The following is a 22,553-nucleotide window of genomic DNA, read 5'->3' as shown; positions in this document are numbered from 1 at the left end:
CCAAGTCTGCAAGATGCCAACTATAGGATCTTTAGAGACAAGGTCATAGAATACTAAAGACATATGTGACCTTAGAGAAGACCAAATATTTAGGGGGTCACAAATCCAAAAGCATACAGAGCCGGGATGGGAACATGAATGTGTGAAGGGATCAGGATTGGGGAGAGCACTGCATAAATGCAATGAAAAGTGGCCAATGACACTCAGTCTCAGGGACCAGGACGAGGGAGGTGTGGTGGGTACTCGGCTGCACTGGAGACCCCACCTGCCTACATAAGCAGTCTCCATTCAGCGTCATTTGACCATTGCATGTGGGAATGGGGGGTTAAGAAGCAAGATTTTATGATAAATCTTTGTCTTTAAGTGTTATAAATAATTTTCTTTTATATAGCTGCATGACTCAGGCAAAATATATATTCGGATCACATTCAGCACGTAGTTGCCAGAATATACTTGTGCAGGTGGGCAATGTCTTAGCCAGAGCTATCCAACTGCTAGCAGGAGGCATAGACTAAACTCAAATTTCAGTCTCCTGAGTCATTCCCCATGCTCTGAACAGACTGAAGATTGCACTTTAATAAAAGTAACACTTCATACCTGGAGAGGATTGCCAGTTTATACAGCATTCTCACAGGTGAAATTTAATCCTTAGAATATCCTTGAAATATAGGTATTATTCTTATTTCCACTTTACAGATAAGGAAGCTGAAGTTCCTGTAGACTGAGTGACTTTCTTGAAGTCGAGAAGAAAAGCCAGAACTCATGTACTCCCAGGAACTAATTCAGTTTTTCCTAAAACATTAACCTGCTTTTCCTCCTGGGTCTCAGATCTCAATGAAAGGCAGCTCCAGGCCTCTGCTTTCATCTCAAGTCTCTTTTCTCGCCGGCTCCCCAAGTTACCATCATCCCAGACTCCCAAGTCTCATGTTTTCCCTCTGCAGTCCACAAGTTACTGAAATGCTATCCCAGTCTTACTTGCTTGCACCGTTTTGCCCTATTATCATCTTCTTTCTTTCATAGCACTTACCACATTGTGTGTAATTGTTTTTGTACTTACTTTGTCTTACTTTGTAATTTTTTTTTGCAGTTAGTCCCTGGTTCCTGGTTGCTGTTTTGTAAATTTAGAGGAAGAGGAGGAAAATGGATAGGAAGAAAAGAAAGAAGAAAGCAGCCCCCAGTCTTTTTGAGGGAGTGAGTTTAGTGATCACCTAGTCCCTCATTGGACAGATGAAAAATAGAGAGGAATGTGCTATCCACTATTTTTAAAAAATCATTCATCTAAATGAAAGATGTAACTTCTGCAAAGATTAGTCATCATTTCCTGCTATTTCCAATGAAAGCCTTTGCAAATTAAAAGCATCTGATACTAATTTCTAAGAATCCAATACCAAATACTACCCTTGGTAGAAATGATAAGTTTGCCTTAGAGAAAACGTGTGCAGTTGAAACAGTGCTGAACAGAAGTGCTATACAGGGTCAGCTCCAACATAGAGGGCAGGTCACTATCTATGGGGTCTCACCGATGCATTCAGTTGCAAGACAACTCAGGCTCAGAGAACAACAATGGGCTTATTTAACAAACAGGAGACTGGGGAAACAAAGACTTTCTAAGGCCACAAATATCCACTTAGCTCACCCCAGAGAGTATGCGCAGTGTCTAGAAGACCCAAACAAAGTCTTCTCATGAAGAAGGCACTGTCTTGCCAATGAGGGCCTGGAGCTCATGGCACACCAGTAAGCAGTAGGCCAGGATCCAATACACAGTGGCAGCTGGAGATGCTCACAGATGGGCCCACTGAGGTGAAACCACAGCAGCCTTCAGCAGCAATCTGAACGCCAGGCTGGACAGCACCGCACCCCGGACTGAACAACAATGGAGACAACAGCACGAGGAGGTGGCATTGCTTCTGATTAGCAGAAGCAGTGACAGCTCTCAAAGGTGACTAGGATACAGAGTGCCCCTGCCACCTGGCAACAGTGCTCAACAGCACTAGCAAGTAGGGCTGGTTACCACTGGTCACCAGAAAGTGGTATCAGACATGCCAGTATTACCAGCTCTTTGTGAGCTATTGGTTGAACCAATGGCACAACAGCTCTTTGAAGCACGAGGCTGAGGCCTTTGGTGCTCCAGGAAATGTCAGAGGCAAGGCTGGAGGTAGGTGCAGCTGCCAGGTCTTTGTGAAAGTCTTCAGCTTCTTTTCCTTCTTGGGAGGTCAGATGTTGTTCCTTCTTCTTTCTTTGGAGGCCAGGAACAGAATGTTCTCAGGCTGGCTCTCCCCTGCCTTATATCCCATTTCAGGGTTCCCCACCACCACCACCTACAAGCCTAATTGGACCATTTTTAGTACTAAGCATTTGACTGGACCATTTCACAGCAATCAGTTTGTTCTTATTTTTCATTCTGAATAATTAACTAATGAGCTGTCTTGAACTTGATTTGTCCATTTTACAACCCACAGGCTGTCAGGGCTGCTGGGCACTGCTCATTCCTGGAGCTGGCCATCAGAGGTGGTTGGGCTCTCAAATCCAGCTCTTGCTGGGCACCCCATCAATCCCAGCCCATCAATCCCATCAATCCAGGTGGGCATCAGAAAAGCCACTCTGCATCTACCCACTAATGACTCAGCTGCTCAAACCCAGCTTGTACCTGGGGAGGGCTGCCCGCCGGTGGAACATCCTGTTGGTGGGTGGGAAATTCTTGCCACTGCAGCCACTTCCAGAGCGGTGTGCCCTAGCTGCCCCCAGCACACAATGGCGCAGCAGGGATGGGAAACCACCGATGCCACTCAGCTTCCAGGTGCTGCCTCCCCGGCAGTGGGCTGAAGCAAAGCAGATCATGCCCAATGACCTATGCCTCAGACCTCTGGTTTTACACTCAGTAAATGTTTGCTAATTTGCCTCTGATTTTAAAACAAACAATACAGAATTAACACAACTAAGCTGGTATCTGTTAATAGACAAACAAGCCTGAACGACCTTGATTCTCTTTCCAGGGGTTAAAACCTCTATTATTTAGATGGTGGTTGTTTACACAGGGAAAAATCCAGAAGTATTTCCTTTATGTCCATTAAACCAACCAGTTGGGGGAACATCCAAAAACAGGTTTTTACTCTCCTGGAATGCCCATGTCCAGAGAGGGATTTATTTTCACTATGAAACATGACATTCCATTTGGTCCTAATTCTCTGGCACTATAATCTTTTGGATGCTCTGTTACTGAATATTTTTGTTGCAGATGGTTATATAATAGCAACATTGGAGCTTGTGCATAATCAGTCATGAAAAATTGTGTCCAGTTCATGAAATAAAGATCAGCAATCCTTGGCAGGGTGGCCAGATACTTTATTAGCTTCCTAGACATTGAGAGGCTGGGGATCTGCTTTAAGAGTTAATGAAAAGGCAGAGAGGCAAAAATGATGACTTCCTCTCCCTTGGAGGTACTCTGACCCATTTCTGCCTCATGGAATATACTGAACTCTATTTTAAAAAAAAATACAATAACAGGAATCCAAACATGGCAAGTTAAGTTTGCACACAGCTGAAGGAAGGATTCCCTTAGGTGCAACTACATTGTTATTTAATTCTCTCTGACCACAGCTGCCTACTATTTTCACTCTGAATATTGCCAAGAGAAGATAGTTTATATAGGGGAAAAGTGGAGAGGGAAACCAAGTGCCAGTTTCCTACTTAGGGCCCTCGATTCAAGTCTTGGCTCTGCCTCTGACTGGCAAGTTATTCAATCTCATGAATTTTTAAAAGATCCAATTAGGTACATGCATAAAGATTTTTTTTTAAATAAACATTATAAGGACAAATTCCTGTTGGTTGCATCTTTACTTAGAAAAGATTTGACATTTTATGGGTTTTTCTGTGTTGGTATTTATTATCTGTCTGTCTATGCAGCAGATATTGTCAGAGCCCCTCCCATATGCCTCAAACCCTATCATTTTAGGGGGCTCAGCCAATTTCTGTACCTCTGGTCTTACGAGCTTTTCTTGAACCCTGGAAGGTTATTGTCTAAAGGACAAAATGACAGAATTAAGAGCATCCAGCAGCAATCCTTGACTGGTGAGCCACTGGAGTTGGTGTATAAATACCCCCACTCCACTACACCTTAGCATATAAATACCTCCACTCCATAATCCTAAGGTTTGCATTTTGCATATTTTCTCAGTCTCTCATGTGTTTAAGTTTCAGTTTTTCGCTGTAATATCTGGCTAATAGTACACACTTTACTGACTGCCTCCCCTTGCCTGTGTCACCTCTCCATTTCTTCACCTTTTCTTCTGCATCTTCCAAATAAACTACTGGCACTAGAAACCTTTTCTTAGTAACTGCTTGTGAGACATCCCACACTAAGACAGCTTCTTCCCTAAGATTGTAAACCTCATGATGACTATAGATGGCATTACCAATGTACCTGGTAAGAGGTACCCAGTCAATAATTAAGGGAAAAAAGAAAACCATTTATTACTATTATCAATGTTATTCCATATAAAACACATAATCCACTTTTTACTGAGTAGAGTCAGCAAGATATCTGATTCTTGGACATAATCAAGTTCCGGGATCTCTGTATTTTTAGGGAAGACAAGGGAAAATTTGGGAATTTAGAGATGTTTGAGGAAAGGTTTCTGGATCAGAGGTAATATCTGCCCTGTCTTGTGTCCAAGTCAGGATTTCAAAGGCAGAGGTGACTCGCACATTAGTATGAAAGCCTCCGAGGTTGTCAGCTTTGTGACAGACACTTAACAAGACTTCAGAAAGCATTGACCTCAGTCAGCACACAATCTCAAGGAGCTAATTCAGAATTACAGCCAAATCGACAAGCCACTCTTATAATTGAGGCTGAAAGCAGGAGAAGCTGTAGATATAGTTTGTGACATAAAGGACAGGTGTGTCACTTGTGGAAAAAGTACAAGTCAAGCCAGCATGTCACCTCCCACTGCCAGCTACGCAGAGATTTTAATGAAATATTCTTGGGACTAATCCACACCAAAGGACTGCTTCACCCGATTCATGACAGGGGGTAATTTATAGCTTAAAAAGATGTCATTGACTTTAGTGTGTCTCAAATATCACCTTAAAGTCACCGACTCCTTACAGGGTCTAGTTTTTCAACACAGTTTCCACCTGCCTGCCCATTTCACCTCACTCAGGAGTGGGATTTTTGAGCCCTCAAACTTCAGGGCTGGAAATGATCTTATTATCATTAGCCAAGGAATCACAAAAGCCAATTCTTTAGTAGCCAGCAGGGGACATGAATGGGTGATGTGGCTCATTGGGCTCTGTCAGGACCTGGAAAGGACTTGCCAGTTCAAGGCAGCAATTACTTCCAAATCACAAGTAATCGTTGCCAGGCAAAAGTTCACATCAAATATCACCAGATAATTTTTTTCAAGAGAAGCTGTACATCCAAGTTAATAAGCGAAAATTTCCCTATTCTTAAATATTGATTAAAAATTTATTATTTGAAAAATAATCAAGCCAAATAATGATAATAGTATCAGTTAAGATTGGTAGTCAGTATTCACTAGCTCTGCTATAGGGGTTGATGAAATTGTGAAATCCTTCCACTAAATTGGTAGTCAGTCATTATCCTACGCACTCCATATAACCTCACCACCACCACCACCACCACCACCACCACCACCACCACCACCACCACAACCTCCCAGAACCTGTCAGACTCCATCGTCCAGCAGCTAACCAATATACAGTCACAGGAATCCTGTTTCAGCACCATGGCCAGCATCTTTTGACTTGGTGAGTGCCTACACTGTACTTGTGAAATATTTTTAATATCACCACTTGTATGGTGCAAACAACATGGGATCTCTAACTCTCCTAATCTGATAGTTAAACCATCAACAACAAAAAAAGGTACTGATTGAAGTAATAAAGCAAGTACTGTCAGACCCCTGGTAGGAACCCAGGAGTCCGAAGTTATAGATTCCATAGTCTTTATCAATGGCTGCCAAATCTGGGAGGAGTGTGGTTTGTTAAAAATACCTTCCCTCTCTGGGAGGAAAACTGTATGTATTAGCCAGTGGCCTGTTGGTTTCCACTTCACAAAGGCCTACAGTTCCTTCCTTACAGCAAAAAAGTTTACTTCAAAAACCAAAAAGTAGTAATTAAAAGGAACAAAACCAATAGTAAAACAGGAGTGTCTTCATTCCTTGAAAGATTTGGATATTTTTCAAAGACTTTCTTTTTATGTGCATTGTGATAGTGCATCTTGTTTTTCACATAACCTCCATGTGCGGATACCTTGTTGTATTTGAACTGTGGAAGGTTTGCGGGCCATGAACACACGCCACAGAGCCACAGCCTGGAACACTGAGCTTGAATGATGCTGACAGTATTTGCCAATGACCCAAACACTGAATTATTGAACCATGTTTTTTCTCTTTTTTTTTGAAAAAATAAACAGGAGTGATTTGTATTTGTTGGAAAAAATAAACAGGGGTGATTTCTATAAGTCACCAGTTTTTGACACTGGATTATGTATGCTTTTATTTTGTGAACTACTTGCACTTTCAGGTGTGAGAACGCACTGAGTATTATTTTTTTTTTATTTTCAGACAGGGTAAATAAATGACGGTAAGCAAAATGGGTTCAAAAAAAAAAATACCTTCCCTCCTCATTTCCATGTATTTTCTGTTCTTCAAGTCAAGAAGGATAAGGTAAAAAGATAATGATAAATCATCATCTCTATTCTCTCTTCTTTCCAATGTAGCCCTTGGTTAAAACCAACTGCTATTTAGGAAAGTTAAAGAAACTCGATTAGGGCTCCAAAATTAAAAATAAATTAATTTATCACAAACTTTGGATATTAACTGTAGATGCTATTTTCTCTTCCAGTCCAGAGATAATGATTTGTTATTAGCTATTACTAAACAAAGAGGTCTGGCAAGTTCAAATGCTGGAAAAAGAAACAAAAGATTTGTTATCATGTGCTTGGGGCTAAAGAAAAAAAAAACACAATATTACTTCCTCTACCCCCAAAACTCTGGGGGGGGGGCCAGTCATGGATATTTTTCCAAAAGCTCCTTAGATAATTTAGCAGGTGTGAAAACACTGTAGCAAATTATGCCATTGGCACACCAATAAATTTTAGTCAACCAACTACTTATGAAATATGGGTGAAATTTCTTTTTTTTTAAAGATTTATTTATCTATACATACAAGAGCTGGGGTACATGCCAGAGATGTGGGGAGGTGAGAGGATTCACCAGAGACAGAGTGGGGAACAGAACAGGCACACTAACTGAAATACGCTGCTGAGGGGAGCAGCGGGTGAGACAGGAAAGGTCTGCCTCGCCATGTGGGTTGTTCCCTGGCTGGCTGGGATCAAACTCATGCAACAGAGGCTGTGGATTGCCTCATAGTGTGGTGCTTAACCCCTTGTGCCACCAGGGAGGCCCCATAGGTAAAATTTCTATGAACATAATATTAAATTACTTTTATCAGAGTCAAACATAGATGATACATGTATATATGTTTGGATAGCCTGCAGTTTTTCCCAACCCCCTAAAATCTGTCTTGTTGCCATACTTAAAGAAAGGAAATAAAAGGAAAAACATTTCTAAGTCTGTTAATGAGTTTACAGCAGAAGAGGATAACATGAGCACCAGCTCCAGAACAGACAGATACCTTTCAGCTCTATCACTTACAAGTTGAACATCTTCAGATATTTCACTTAAGGTTTCAGGGCCTCACATTCTCAATCTGACAAATGGGGAAAGCAATACCTATCAGGCAAAATAATTACAGGTTTCAGCCAATTCTGGATTACTCTGGCAAGTGCATTCATTGGGGACAGTAATAGCCTCATTCAGAAAGCAAGGTAGATATGCAACTTCTGTTCTGTTCACAACAGACTTATCAGTCCTCCCCTTAAGGAATTGATTAAGGGAAGGACAGCCCAGGTCTCTTGGTACCTTTTCCAGCTCTAGTGTTGAAGCTGATGAGTCTGGTTCAGGTGTCAATAACTGACTGTGGTGTCATGTTAGTAATGGTGTGGAGTTACCCACATATTTCCACTAACGCATCTACATGTAACTATAATGCTGACCTTAGTCACAAAGCACCTCAGCACTTGGTATACAGTGGCAGCCTTGATAACCAGGACATGATTGTAAGATGTGGCATAGTAGTTCCAAATTGTACTCCAGAGTCAAACAGACCAAGGTGTGGCTAAATGACTTTACACATTATTTCTAAATGTCTCCAAGACTCAAATTCCTCATCAGTAAAATGAAAACAGTAATAGTAACTCCTGCATTGTTATTACAAGAATTAAATGATCTAATATAGGAAAGAGCTTAGCATTGTGCCTAGCATATAATAGATGTACAATAAATGTTCCTCTTTGTGACATCATCATTAATGTTAGTATTGATTTCTCCATTCGACTTCAACATTGAGAGAGCTATGACAACGCAAGAATTAGCAATCTAATAGGTCCCCATGGTCTAGCAAGAGTCCACAATATTACCTGAATAGAGTGATGTTCCAACTAGCCCCATGTGGCACTGGGGAGTCCCTTCAGGGATTTGAGTCCCTTCAAATCCCTGGGTACACCATGGGGATGCTTGCACCACAATCTTAGCCCAAGCTACAGGACCTCTCCCAGCCTGAAACTCCCTTTCCAGAAAGGCTGCTGGAAACCCATCCACCCACAGACACTCAGCTAAGTGAGATACGGAGGAATACTGAAAGACCTCAAGTTTCTGGCCGCCCAAGACACTTCAAGAGATGCCATCTTTATGTCTCAAATCTCCACCCACCTCTTCTGGACAAAGCTACACAACAGGTCATGTTGGCAGTCAGGTAGCCAGTCCAGGATTCCAATGAAGACAGCCCTCATGATTCTAATTAGAAAATTTCTAATTTTCCCTGAGTGCTCCAGGATGCAGCATAGGGTCCAAGAACAAGGATAAGAACTAACAGAGAATACCTGGATTCAAAACCACACCCTTGATGTAAAGATCCATTGTAATGATCATGTAGGCATAATTTTGTAAAATACTATAGAGTATACATCAGTATAAGTGTTGTTAACATCAATTATAATTGCATGAATTATCCATTACAGCACTGTGCAAATAAGTAGCTTTCAATAACTGAACTTGATTTTTGTTTTAGGTTCCAATTTTGCCTGGTAAGAAAATTTAAATAAGGGACCAGGAAAAAGAATAACTATAAGAAAGTAAAAATCAAAATCAACAAACAACTATGAACCAGAGACACTCTATGGGGGGTGGGGGGTGGAGAGGGGAGGGATTGGGGTCAAAATAAGGGGGTCGCAATTGTGTGGGGAATATAAAAATAAAATTTATAATAAAAAAAATAAATAAATAAACCTCATCTAGTTACCTTTAGGTAAATTCATTCTCTCCAAACTCAGTACAGAATTTTCAGGGTTAAAAGTCAATGTTTTTTCCTCCTCTTCCCCTTATCCTAGATGGAAAATTTCAGCTATCCTAACATAGAGGTAAGGAGCAAAAGCAATGTTCTCCCTGAATCTTAACACTACCAGGCTATGCCTGGCAGTCATTAGCAATTTTTTCCAGTTATTAACTGAATTAAACCTATTTGGGGGGCCTCCCTGGTGGCTCAGGCAATTGAGCACTGCACTGTGAAGCTTGTCTGCAGCCTCTGCAGTGCAGGTTCAATCCTGGCCAGCCGATGAGAATCCCACATGGCAAAGCAGACCTCTCCTGTCTCGCCCACTGCTCCCTTCAGCAGTGTACTTCCGTCAGTCTGCCTGTTCTGTTCCCCACTCTGTCTCTGGTGAATCCTCTCACTCCCATGCCTCTGGTATATACCCCAGTTCTTGAATAAATAAATAGATAGATAGATAGATAGATAGATAGATACATAGATACATAGATACATAGATACATAGATACATAGATACATAGATACATAGATACATAGATACATAGATACATAGATACATAGATCTTTAAAAAAAAACCCTATTTGGGAAAAACCTGATTTAGGTAGTCATTAGGAGGTACAGCAAAGAGGGTACAATGAAAAGAAATAGGAATAAGTCTGGAAAAGGATCCTGTGTGGAGGTTTCTCCTAAAACATTTTAACTGACATGATATTCATTCAAACCTCAAACCCCCAAATGAGCTTCCCATATAAAAGGACAGTAACTCCCCTCTTTTAGAAGATTCCTCCTGGAAGCATGCCAGATTGCCACCGCTCTTCATCCCACTGCTACCAAAACCTAAGCTGAAATTTAAGTATTCACAATTTAAAAAAAAAAATCCTCTAAAGATTTGGCTGTCTCTTAGAAAATTAGCTGCCATACATAATTAGATTAATTTGGCATAACATCCATCTGAAATGTGAACATGTTATTAATAATGAAAGCAAACAGGTGGAGCAGGTGTCCTTACTCTGCTGAGAGAAGGGGCTAAGTAGAAAGCTCCACGCACAACTGTTCACTGTGCCTCTCCCAGGTAAGACGGCAGCATGATTGAAAAGATTTCACAGAGAAGTAAGCCAGAAGGAAAAAGAAAAATATTGGATGGTTTCACTTATAGAAGGAATATAGGGGAACCAAATATGACATCAGTGTAAAAAAAATAATAACAGTACAAAACACAACAAAGCAAAAACAGACAATAATAAACCAGAGACATCCTGCAGGGGAGGAGGAGAGAGAGGGATCAGAGGGAGGGAGGGAGGAGCACAGGGGACTGAGGTGATGGTGCACGGGCACATCAGTGAAGGAAACTCTATGGGGACAACACCTGAGGGGGTGGGGGAAGCAAACACTGTTTAAAAATGAACAATGATGTAAAAAATAATAAAAAAAGAAAAAATTTCACAGAACCTCAGAGGATTTCCCCACTTAGTGTTACTTATTGGGAATTTATAACTCTGTAGAAACAAAATTAGCATTCATTCCAGTTAATGACCCTAACCTTGGGCAAATTCCCCATTCAGAATTCAGTATCACTTATTGTGTCTCCTCTTGGCTTCTGGATCAACCCTGACCTTGTGTCTCTTGTGGATTGGGGAAAATTGCCGTGGGGCACTAGAATAAGGACAACTTGAATTCTTTATACATGAGATTGTCAAAAGACTCTAAGTGGGAAACAAGATATGTGCTTGAATGGGTTCCTTATTAAGAATATCAGGTTTATGGTCCTCCCTGGTGGTGCAGCGGTTGAGAACTGGGTTGCGAAGCTGCCCACAGCCTCTGCAGCACCAGATTGATCCCTGGCCACCAGACAAGGGTCCCACATGGCGTGCAGACCTCTCCTGCGGCCCGCTGCTCCCCTCAGCAATGTATTTCATCGGTCTGCCTGTTCTGTTCCCTGCTCTGGCTCTGGTGAATTCTCTCATCCTCCCACACTTCTGACTGTACCCAGAGCTTATACAAATAAATAAATAAATCTTAAAAAAATAAAAATAGTATCAGGCTTATTAGGAACTCTACCATATGCAGCTTTATCACATGACAGTGGTGTCCACCTATTAGGACCCCTCCTGGAGATTTGTTGGCCTCTTCCCCAGGCAATGTGGCAACATGATGCACACTCACAAGTACAAGTACTCATGTGAACACTCAGATGTTAAGAGATGTGTTAAAGCAAGCTTGCCTTGTGATACCAAACTACAGGGGTGGTCTACAGTAGAGAAACAAGCTGTGTTTCCTCCTTTGCTCCCTTGATAAGTCCTCCATGACCATTTAAAATTGGAAATTAAAATGAAATTTTTAAGTATTTTAGATTTTTAGGTCAATTGGTTCTATCCTTCACAGTAAATCACCTGAGGTGTATGCACGACAAGACTAGATTTTCTTTTAATTTCTCTTATGGGTGTTCTCATCAAGAACACTTTCCTAAATGTGTTCAGTCAATCGTAACAGAAAATGGAATGGGAAATATCTGCATTAAAGGGAAATCTTTTAATGATCTTGACTAGGAGAGACTAAAGACATGATACTGAATGTATTTAGGAACAAAACTCAAGACACAGGACCCCCCAGCACTAGAGGTGGGCCCAAGGTTCTACCGGTTACAGGTTTGTATAAAAATAGCATTTCTTTGACTACTGAGAAAAGAGTAGGAAACTGAGCAAATTGCTCAAATACTTAAATATTTCTCAATGGTAACATCACTTGTCTGGGTTGTATTAGGTCTGAAATTGACCTTTATCAATCCTGAAAATCCATGCCACAGAACCTATTGGCTTATGGGAAGCAAAATAAGTCATTTTCCCCTTCTAAATATATTTAAAGATGTGAGTCTTTCTAGAATCATATATAGAATCATATAGAATCATATATAGCATATATAGAATCATATATAGCAGATACTGATGACAGCACTTCCCTCAGTTCATTTGGAGTTGCCTGAAACTGTGATGGTGGCTCTCGGTAGGGTGATATCCTCTTACCTCAGGACTTGCACATCTCTCCTGCACTGCTTGGGGACTTTCTCCAGCAACACCAAGACTTGCTCCACTAAGAGGGAGTGCAAACTAGAATTACAGTGGGGTAGAGCACTTGGAACAATCTTCAACCAATCCTGATACAAGTCAATAAATCAGTTTCTCAATCTCCCTGCCATCTGGTGGATAACTCCAGGTGTATTCCGTATAGTTTCTTACAGCTACTAACTAGATAGGCTCCTTGTAAACCAGTCATTGATGTTTTTTGTGGGACTTTGTAACTTTTCTCACTCCTTCACTAGTGCTTCCTGAATTCATCACCCAAATAAAATCCCAATACAAGTCCTTAAAGTCTGCTTCTGCAGTGACCCAAACTAATACAAAAGTAGTTGTAATCAATCTCTAACCTGGTACTTTGGGAATGTGTGTGCAGTTATATATACACATAAAAGTTTTCAATAAATGAAAGCAAAGTATGCAATAAAGGCAAAGATACACCATCATGGGGACTGTCATCAAGGTCACCCTCAGCTATCAACCCACTAAAAGCAGGATCACCAGTGGAATGTTCCTAGCTCTGACTAAGTCCAACCCCCATACTGGGTCCTTAGTATTTGCGATAGGAGAAAACATCAAATGGAACATTTGATCAAGTGAACACCAAGTGAAACTCCCCCCATCACTAAAACATTCTGGGGTAAATGGAGAGCTAGCGATTAGCTTCTCTTAAATATCTTAAAAAAGCAGGTTGCGGGGGTGGTTTCTATATATAGTCATTTAACTAATATAGCACTGATGAAATCATGGATCCTGAAAAATTACTATAGACTCATGCAGAAAATAGTCAAGTAGTAATCTCATTTACAATTAGGAATAAAGCCATAAAGAAATGTGAGATCATGGGCCTCCCTGGTGGCTCAAGAAGTTAAGATGCAACCTATGAAGCTATCCGCAGCCACTACACCATGAGTTCAATCTCCAGCCAGGGAGCAACCCACATGGTGCAGCAGACCTCTCCTGACTTGCCCACTGCTCCCCTCAGCAGTATATTTCTTCAGTCTGCCTGTTCTGGTCCCCACTCTGTCTCTGGTGAATCCTCTCACCCCCCACACCTCTGGCCTGTACCCTGAGTTCTTGTATGCATAAATAAATAAATCTTTAAAAAAGAAAGAAAGAAATGTGAGATCACTAATTTGAAGAATATAAATATCCAAAGAAACCAAACTGCCAAAAATTAGAATAATGCTTATATTTTTTGAAAAGTATATTGGTTACCAGGGGACATAGGAGAAGGAGGGGAGAGGGGAGGGTCGCTGTCATGGTTATGGCACTGGGGAGATGGTGGAGGGTCACTGGGGCAAGTGTACACATGGAGGGGTGAGGTTGTACTCTGAAAATTATAGTTATATAAACTGCTGGCAAACCGGGAAAACTTGAAAAAACAATAAAATGTGTGAGAGCTTTGTAAATAAAGCAATAAAAATTTACTGAAGAGCATAAAAGAAGACTTGAATAAATGGAGAGTCCATGCGATGTTTCTGAAATGGAAGATTTAATATTCCAGAGATGGCAATTCTTCCCATGTTTATTCATATTTTAGCAGTCTCAATCAAATACCAAGAGATTTATTTTTAGAACTTCAAGACATTATTCTAAAATTAATTTGGAAGAACAAATGAATAAGAGTAGTTGAAAAAATGTATTAAAAAGAAAAATATTGGTGGGGAGAGGAATGACAAGATGATTCTATTATCAGATATTTAATACCATAGAAATGAAAATAATTCAAGTAGAGACATATCAAATTAAAAAGTAATAAAAATGGAGTACAGAATGGAACTTCAAAATATCAGTGTAAATACTCCAAAAAAAAATCTGTTGTTCCATAAAAGCAATGAGAAACTGGGGCCAGGGGAGGGGTAGATATCAAAATCAACTTTTTCAGAACTCTGGAAATTAACCAAAAACTTGCAATAATCTAAGAAGCATTTGTCAAGAAAAACAAGCTGAATCACAGCAAAGACAGTGAACTTGGTGGTATTTTAATTTATCTGTGTCCACCCCCCCTCTCCTCAGCACCACCATGAACCTTGAAATCCAGAAGCCTCAAAACTCTACTAACCACTAAAACTAGCAACCTAAAAGTTACTAACAAAGAGAATACAATGAGGGTTGGCGAATATAAAAAGTTCCCATCCCCAGAAAACAATCACTGTTGCATCTGTCAGGAAATTCCTTGGCAAAGTTCCATGCACAAGACTTGTTACTATTTTTCTTGACTTATTATCTCCTCACCTGGAAAATTCCTGCACCTAGGTTTTGTCAAAAACAGCTGAAAGGTGGGGCCTCCCCTGTTGGTGCAGCGGGTTGAGCCCAGCGCTGTGAAGCTGTGTGCAGCCTCTGCAGTGCAGGTTCAATCTCGGCAGGCCGGCAAGAATCCCTCTACTCCTCCTGCCATCTATTCATCCATTCACCACCCAAGTACCTTTCCATCCGCTAATCCATCCTTCCCTACCTACAAACACACACACACACACACACACACACACACACACACATCAGTGAGCTCCTGACTCACCCACTGCTCCCCTCAGCAGTGTATTTCAGCCTGTCTGCCTGTCTGCCTGTTCTGTTCCCTGCTCTGTCTCTGGGGAATCCTCTCGCCCTCCCACACCTCTGGCCTGTACCCCAGCTCTTGTATAAAAATAAATAATAAAAAAAATTTAAAAAAACACAACAACTGAAAGGTGTTTAACCTCACATATGTCTGAGGGGGTGATAATAGTAGGGCAAATAAGAGACTGGTAAGGGAAAAAATACTTGAACAGAAGATCTGGGGAAAAACTATCATCCCTGTATTCCTGGGGCTCTAGCAGGTCATGTGCATTTGTAAGGCTCTGGCATGTCCAGGAAAGACCAGAGAGAGCCCTGAGCTCTCACACCTGTAACTGCCTTGGGGCCCTGCACAAGCAAGAAGTGAAAGCTAAGGTAGAGTCATAAATCTCCAGAGCATTGGAGACATGCCCAACACCGACAGAGTCACTGGGCAAAGTATGGAAGACTTACTGGTTCAAACAATCTCCAGCTGATCATTAGCTGACTACTCAGCTAGCCAAGCAGAGATGGCAGTGGTTGCACTTGACACAGCATAAACTTTAGAGGTTGAGTTCAGGAAAGTCATTAAACAACCATAACAAGAAGAAACATTACAAACATTATAAATGTAAACATTTTACATTAGAAACATTATAAATATTATAAAATGTAAACAGTTTATGAAAACAGTTTCTACTGCCTACACAAAGACTTTAAATCAGTGTTTATATATCTTTTAAAAAAAACTAAAGGAAACTAGATCTAAAGAGTTACAGTCTAACAACAATGATTACCAAAGAATATTAATAGAGATGTGAAATATTTTTAAAGAACCAAATAGAAACTCTGGAAATTGAAAAAAAAAACAACAGGTTTATAAATCACTAAATTATCCAACAGCCATTTTCCAATTTTAGTTGAAAAAGGGAATCAGCAAACTTGAAGATAGATCAATTAAATTATCCATTCTGAGGAACAGAAAGTAAAAGAATTGTAAAAAATTAACAAAACTTCATAAATCTGTGGGATAACATCAAATATACTAACACAAAATAACTGAAGTTACAAAAGGACAAGAGAGAGGCAGAAGGAATATTTGAAGAAATAATGACCTAATACTTTCCAAATTGGATAAAAATTATTTTTCCACATACTGATAAAATTTTAACTCCTAGACACATAAGAGCTACACTGTCAAAAAATAAATAAATAAAGTTCAGAAATAGTCCCAAGTAGATCTGATAATTTAGTATGTAATAGAAGTTGCATTTCATTTTACTAAGAAAAACTGGATTGATCAGTAAATAAAGTTGGGCCATCAAATTAGTGATTTAGAAAAAAAAATAAAATGTATCTCTGACTCTCTGACATTTTCCAGAATAAGCTCTTTTTTTTTTTAAGATTTATTTATTTATTTATTTATACAAGCACTGGGTACAGTCAGAAGCGTGGGAGGGTGAGAGAATTCACCAGAGCCAGAGCAGGGAGCAGAGCAGGCAGAAGGACCGAAGCACACTGCTGAGGGGAGCAGCGGGTGGCAGGAGAGGTCTGCGTGCCATGCGGGACCCTCCTCCAGTGGCCGGGGTGCAGCCGGGGATCGAACCAGCACTTCAGAGGCTGCGGGCAGCTTCGCAACCCAGCACTCAACCGCTGCGCCACCGGGGAGGCCCCCAGAATAAACTCTTAATTGATGAAAAATTTAAATTAAAAAAAAAGAAATCATAAAAGTTCTAGGAAGAGGTTCCAGTAAAACAGGGTAATATAGGAAGCTACATTCCCCCTCATTCCATGGATACATCAAATCAATAGCTCTATATGAAGAAATTCTCTCCAAAAGATATTTAGAAACTAATGGGGCAAGTCTAACATGTCAAGCAAATGAGAAAATACCCACATCAAAACAGGTAAGAAAGGCTGGGACACACTCACACCGTAAACCCCACTCCTCAAATGGTGATATGCAATCAAGCAGACAACCACAACTCCCAAATTTTCCCTGAGGAGTGAAGATTTTGACCCAACATCAACTACCCCAACTTTTAAGACTTATGCCTAAGGCAGCTCCCTCCCAAAATACTCAACTCTACAAGTCAACTAGGCTTGCATCCATAGGATTCTCAGCAAAGAAACTATTCTTACCAGCACTTGTTGCTTTCCTCCTCAGACTCGGCCCAGAGGGAACAGACAGAAACTTCTATTTCCCAGTCTTTGCCTGAAAAAGGTCTGTTTGCATACTCCAAAAGTGGCTGCCTAAGGGTCAAACTTCTAATTTAGCAACATTTAGGAGCTAACTGATCTTCCCTGGAGAAGACTTGGGAGGCACCAAGTGGTGTCTTCCTGGAAAAAGCCTGTGCACACATCTGGCACCCCAGCTTATGTGATTACTGCCCAGAGAATACACTTCTTGATAACCAGCTTCCAGGGGCCAGCAATGCTTGCATCCATGGGTCCCACAACTCTGCAGCAAATAACTAAATCGTTATTCTGGCTCACTCCCCAAGAATCAGCACAGAGGGGATAGCAGAAATAATATCTCCCAGTTCTTGCTGAAAGAGGCTTTCTTGTATGCTTTAAAAAGCTGCTGCCTGAGGGTCCAGCTTGCTATCAATCTGATTTTAGGTGCTGAGAATCTGCCTTTTGGGACATTGAGAACAAAAGTAGCTTGGAAAATCACAAAGGTAGCTTGGAAAATCACAAAAGGTTTGAAAGAAAAATCACAAGCTTGAACAGGGCTGAACAATAAAGCCCATTTTCCATACCAGACTACTCCATTAAGACTGGTAGAGGTGGCTGTTTTATCTAACGCACAGAAAACAGAACAGAGCTGAGAAAAATGGAGGAACAAAGGAATATGTTCCAAATGAAAGAACAAAATAAAACTGCAGAAACAGACTTCAATGAAATGGATATAAGAGATTTACCTGTGCCCATTCTTACCACTTTTATTCAACAGTACTGAAAGACCTAGAGAGATAAGAAAAAGAAATAAAAGTCATCCAAATAAGAAAGGAAGAAACAAAACGGTCTTTATTTGCAAATGAATTGACATTATGTAGAGAAAACCCTGAAGTCTTCTCTAAAAAGCTGTTAGAAATAATCAATGAGGGCCTCCCCGATGGTGCAGCGCTGGGTTGCGAAGCTGCCCGAAGCCTCCGCAGCGCCGGTTCGATCCCCGGCTGAGGGTCCCACATGGCGCGCAGACCTCTCCTGCTGCCCGCTGCTCCCCTCAGCAGTGTACTTCAGTCCTTCTGCCTGCTCTGCTCCCCGCTCTGGCTCTGGTGAATTCTCTCACCCTCCCGCGCTTCTGACTGTACCCAGTGCTTGTATAAATAAATAAATCTTAAAAAAAAAAAAAAGCATAATAAGAAAGCAAATTAAAAAAAAGAAATAATTGATGAATTGAATAAAATTTCAGGATATAAAAATCAATATACAAAATAAGCATCATCTCTATACATTAATAACAAATTATCAGAAGAAATTAAGAAAACAACCTGTTTACGGTAGTGCCAAAAAGAAAAAAAAATACCTAGGAGTAAATTTAACCAAGTTGTTGAAAGATATGAAAACTATATATAAGACAATGATAAAAGAAATTGAAAATCAAATAAAGATATTCTGTGCTCATGAATTGGAAGAGTTGTTATAATGTCCATACTACCCCCAAGCATTTGACAGATTCAGTGCAATCACTAACAAACTTATAACAGCATTTTTCACAGACAGAGCAAATAATTTCAATATTTGTAAAAAATCACAGAAGACTGTGAATTATCAAAGAAGAACAAAACTGGAGGTATCACACTAGCAGTTTGCAAACTACATTACAAATCTGTAGTGATCAAAATAATATGGCATTGCCATAAAAACAGACAAATAGATCAATGGAACAGAATAGAGAGCCCATAAATAAACAAATATATAATCAAGGAATTAATGACAAAGAACATACAATGGGGAAATGACAATCTCTTTAATAAATGATATTGGGGAAACCAGGCATCCACAGACCAAAAAAAATGAAACCATCCTATGTCATGCACAAAAATCACCCTCAAATGTATTGAAGACTTGAACATAAGACCTAAGACCATAAAACTCCTAGAACAAAGTTAAGGGAGAGAGATCTTTGACCAGTCTCAACAGTGAGTTTTTGGATTTGATACCAAAAGCACAGCCAACAAAAACAAAAATTAATAAGTGCAAGTACATCAAACTGAAAGGTTTCCTCACAGCAAGAGAAAAAAAAAATGAAAGCAACCTACAAAATGGGAGAAAATATCTGCAAATCCTACAACTAATAAAGGGTTAACATCCAAAATATATGAAGTCACACAACACAATATCATAAAAACAAAATCTTATTTTTAAATAGATGAGTAGACACTTGTCCAGAAAAGGCATACAATTGACCAATAGGTAATTAGTATCACTAATCATCACAGAAATGCAAATCAAAACCAAATGAGATAGCACTTCACATTTTTCTAGAAAAACAATCATCAAAAAGGTAAGTGTTGTGAGAGAACATGAAGAAAACTCTTGCATTGTGTTAGGGGGATATAAATTGGTATAATCACTATGAAGGCACAGAGTTTCCTCAAAAAATTAAGAATAGAACTAACATATGATCCAACAATTCTACTTCTAGTTATATACCCAAAGAATGAAAACACTAATTTGAAAAGATATATGCATTCCTATGTTCATTGTAACACTATTCACAACAGCTAAGATATGTAAATAACCTAATTACCTGACAAGATATGATTGGATAAAAATGTTGTGTATATACACAATGGAGCCAATCTATTAAAAAGATGAAAAAAAAAAAAAGATGAAATCTTGTTGTTTGTTATAATATTGATAGGCCTTGAGGGGATTATGCTAACTGAAATAAGTCAGAAGAGAAAGACAAATACCATATGATTCCCTCATTTGTATAATATAAGAAACAAAACAAATGAACAAACAAAAGGAAAACAAACCCTTAATCTCTAACAATAGAATGGTGGTTACAGGGAGGTAGAACAGAGGGGCTGATTGGTTGGTAGTGGATGGTAACTGAACACTTGCTGCTGGACAGGGTGTAATATGTACAGTTGCCCAGGCTAGAAACTGTACACCTGAAACCTATACAGAACTGTAAGCTAATATTACCTCAATACAAATTATATATAAAAATTAGTAAAAATAAAACTCTAGCTGGATTAAAGACACAAATTAAAAAATAAAACCATAACAGAACACACAGTTTCCCCCAAAAATTAAAACAGAACCACCAGACAATGCCAAAATCCCTTTTCTGGGTTATAACCAAAGGAAATGGAAATGATATCCAAAAGATATTTGCACTCAGGTGTTTATTGCAGTATTATTCATAGTAGCCAAGATGTGGAAACGACATGAATGTCGATCAATAAATGAATATATTAAAAATGAGATAGATAGGTGATTAGATAGAGATGATAGAACATTAAGAGAGAGGCAGACATATAGAAAGAATATACACAATGAGATATTAAGCGAGAAACCCTAGCATTTGTGATAACATGGGTGGACCCTGAGGACATTATGCTAAGGGAAATAAGCTACATGTGTTTATTTATATGTGAAATCCAAAAAAAGGCAAACTCACAGAACTAGAGCAGAAAAGTGGTTTGCAGGGGCTGAGAGATAAAAGAAATAGGGAGAGGTGGGTAAGAGGGTACAAACTTTCAGTTATAAGATAAATAAGTGGGCCTCCCCTGGTGGCGCAGGCAGTTGAACGCAGCGCTGTGAAGGCGCCCGCAGCCTCAGCAGTGCCGGTTCGATCCCGGTCGGCCAGCGAGGGTCCCACATGGTGCAGCAGACCTCTCCTGTCTCGCCCGCTGCTCCCCTCAGTGGTGTATTTCGTCAGTCTGCCTGTTCTGTTCCCCGCTCTGTCTCTGGTGAATCCTCTCACCCTCCCAAGCATCTGGCCTGTACCCAGGTTCTTGTATAAATAATCTTTAAAAAATAATAATAAATAAGTTCTCAAGCTATGATATAAAACACAGTGAGCACAGTTGATAATACTGAAAATTGATAAAAGTGAAATTTGCTAAGATTCTTAACAACAACATAAAAAATATATGAGATGATAAATTGTGAATTAGCTAGATGGGAGGAATCCTTTCACAATGTGTGTGTATATCAAATTACCATGATGAATACCTTAAATATCTTACAATTTTATATGTCAGTTATACCTCAATAAAGCTGAAATTTTAAAAAAAAAGCATTAAGAAAAAGCATAAATGAATGTATATATTATTTTAGGAAAAAGCATCAGTTTTGACATGAAAACTAAAAGTGATGAAGGAAAATACTATTTTGATTATATTTTTTTTTTTAATTTTCTTTATGGCAGAAAGAAAAAGCAGCAGCAAAATAAGAAGATAACTAAAATATTTGCAACCTGTGAAACACACAGCTTACTACAAAATGTGTTTACAAATTAGAAAGGAAAAGCACTCACAAAAAAGAAATAAAGTAAGTAATTAACAATAATTATAGTGACTATCACTCATATTTAAAGGCACAAAATTAAAATACACTACAATATTTTCACATAGCAGATGTTTTATCTGCTTTAAATCTCTATCAGAATAGACAAAGGAGGTAAATAAAATATGTGGTGATCATTTCACAATATATCATATACCTAATCATCACACAGTATACCTTAAATTTCACAATATTATATGTCAATTATGTCCCAGTAAAGCCGGAAAAATAAAACTATTTTTAAAAAATGCATTTTCCTGTTTATACCCTTTGCCTGGCATTCCCACACACAGTTATTAAATCCTATAGAAACACTTTTACCAAGTGCACAAACACATCCAGTAGGATATTTATTACAAGGAAGTGATAGTGAAAAACTACAAACACCTAAATGCCCATCAACAGATTTCAATCAAATTATCTGTGATTAATGATAATGTTAAATATTACATTACTTACATTTAAAACTATTTTAAACCTAGGTATAATAAATAACTTTTCAGAGATGAGTTTATTCTGCTACACCTGGGTATGTTCTTTTTCTGGGATCAAACTAATATGTGCTGCCTGCTGGTTAAACAGCTTGTCTCGCTCCTATCATCACCTTGGACCTTCGGACCATGTTCAAAATGGGAGTGGGAAGTGGGAAATTGTATGTTACATGACCTGTGGCTTACTCATGCTTGTTTGTTTTTAAGAAGGAAAAAGACTAATTATAATAAAGAAAAAATAAAAATCACCAAGCAGGGCCTCCCCTGGTGGCGCAGCGGTTGAGCCCTGGGCTGTGAAGCTGCCCGCAGCCTCCGCAGTGCCGGTTTCATCCCCAGTCGCCAGGCAAGGGTCCTATATGGTGCGCAGACCTCTCCTGCCACACCCGCTGCTCCCCTCAGCAGATTGTTTTGTCGGTCTGCCTGTTCTGTTCCCCGCTCTGGCTCTGGTGAATTCTCTCACCCTCCCTTGCTTCTGACTGTACCCAGTGCTTGTATAAATAAATAAATAAATCTTAA

This window comes from Talpa occidentalis, unplaced genomic scaffold, assembly GCF_014898055.3.
Source record: "Talpa occidentalis isolate TD23 unplaced genomic scaffold, MPIMG_talOcc4v2.1 talOcc4.17, whole genome shotgun sequence".
Lineage (NCBI taxonomy): Eukaryota > Metazoa > Chordata > Mammalia > Eulipotyphla > Talpidae > Talpa > Talpa occidentalis.
The sequence above is the reverse complement of the archived record's forward strand: the minus strand, read 5'-3'. Positions refer to the sequence as shown.